Source organism: Anneissia japonica, unplaced genomic scaffold (assembly GCF_011630105.1).
Source record: "Anneissia japonica isolate Jap-2015-1 unplaced genomic scaffold, ASM1163010v1 scaffold3180_len207689_cov159, whole genome shotgun sequence".
Lineage (NCBI taxonomy): Eukaryota > Metazoa > Echinodermata > Crinoidea > Comatulida > Comatulidae > Anneissia > Anneissia japonica.
In genome coordinates, this window is record NW_022741082.1 from 163,171 (window position 1) to 165,085 (window position 1,915).

The following is a 1,915-nucleotide window of genomic DNA, read 5'->3' on the forward strand; positions in this document are numbered from 1 at the left end:
ATATAAAATCAAAAACAAGATAACGCTTGGTTACAAATTCAACAGAAGAAGAAAGAAACATGATTGTGCAAGCCAAGAACACTCTGCTGTTTAACAATCAAACGGCCTGGCTAAAACAAAACACCGAGACAAATTTTGACGTGACGATGGGTAGTTACGACGGAGCAGAGACATGTGAGCTAATCGGCCTTTTCATGCTCGCTAAATTAGAACCAAAATATGGAAATAAGATATAGGCTTCCACACAGACAATGGGCTACGGCATTTGTCATTTTCTGTACCGTACCTAATGTATATATAAACAGATAATCAATTAGGTATTTTATTCAATTTGTATATACAGTAGCTAACTCATTTATTGAATTGTATATACCCATTAATTTATTGATTTGCCTAATTTGTACAGTACATTCAAACTGTAATTCATCCTGTGCTATTAAATTTTATACGTGAATGAATAAAAGATACCTACCAATCAATATTGTAATGTGTCCTCTACTTGTATTTTTAAACTTTAAATTTTACTTAAACTTCAAAAAATAAAAAGTTAAGTTAATTACTTGAAACACAAACAACGCGATAGGATGCGTTTGCAAGAATAATTGGTATACTTGTATTATATTTTCTTTGGGGTTGCTACAATCAGGAGTTGTTACAATCAGTTGAGTCAAGCTCGGGCGCTGACAGGGGGCGTGGGGGGTAGCGGAGTGTCAGTGCCCCAGGCACGAGGGGCCCCGACACTAGAGTTTTAAAAAAAATATAATAATATGGGCCCCGACGGTTTTAAACAATAAAAGCTGGTTCTGGTGTTTGAGATCATGCTTCTGAGTGATCAATCAGCTTTGCATTGTATATAGGCATTAAAACATGTTTAGTTCTCACTAAAATTGGCCTATTTTACATCTACAGCACATAAGCCTACTGTAGGCTTATACCAGTCCGAAAGTCATGTACCATTCTATGTTCTCTAACAACGCGTTAACAGTTAGTTTTTCAATCTCCAGCCAATTTAAAATAGCATTTCAAATACTCATTTTTGGAATGTAAGGAAATAGATAGTGCTTTTCCTTTGTTGGATCGATTGCAACTCCTGATTGTAGCAACCCAAAAACGAATGGCACTTCAGAAATACAGTACAGTATACCAATTATTCTCTTAAACTTTATATCCTATTGCGTTGTTTGTATTTTAAGTTAACTTTAATTTTTTTATTTATTTTTTTAAGCGTGCAGGTTTGAAATATTTTAAACTCTGTAAGTTAAATTTTTTTTTTTTAAGTTTTTTTTTTTAATTTTCAAAGAAAAATAAATGCGATCGTTAATATCGATCTTGGTACAATGTAAACCTGTAATACTTTACAGAATTTTATTATAATATAGGCCTAGACTAGGACCGTGGCCTCCTACTATAGTATAGAGGCCTAGTCCAAGACCTTGTTGCAAATCCCAGCCCACATAGCCTAGACTATAATGCCTAGCATAATTCTCGTGATCGCGGTACCCTGACCATTAAAAATTAGCAGACGCACTTTGAAGCGTTGTTCACGGCATTGGACTGCCAATGCCGTGAACGAGGGGCCAGATTTCCCCAACGAAAGCAAAGTGGACGTGGTCGAGCTTCAATTAATAGGTTCCAAAAGTGGTCCTGGGGGTGAAGCAACCGAACATTTTGACAATTCAGGGGTTTCAAAGGCTTATTAAATCGATATTAGAGTCTACTAATATGTAAAAAATAGCACTATTACTAATGTTACTAATTACTACTAATAGTACTATTTTACTACATGGCTAAAAAAAAGCACAAATACTGTCATTACTACTGAGAGGGCCATCGTTAAATTAAGTCAGAGCCCAAAATATAGCATAATTCGAAATTATTATTTTAAGACTTTATAACATAATACATAGCCTACTGA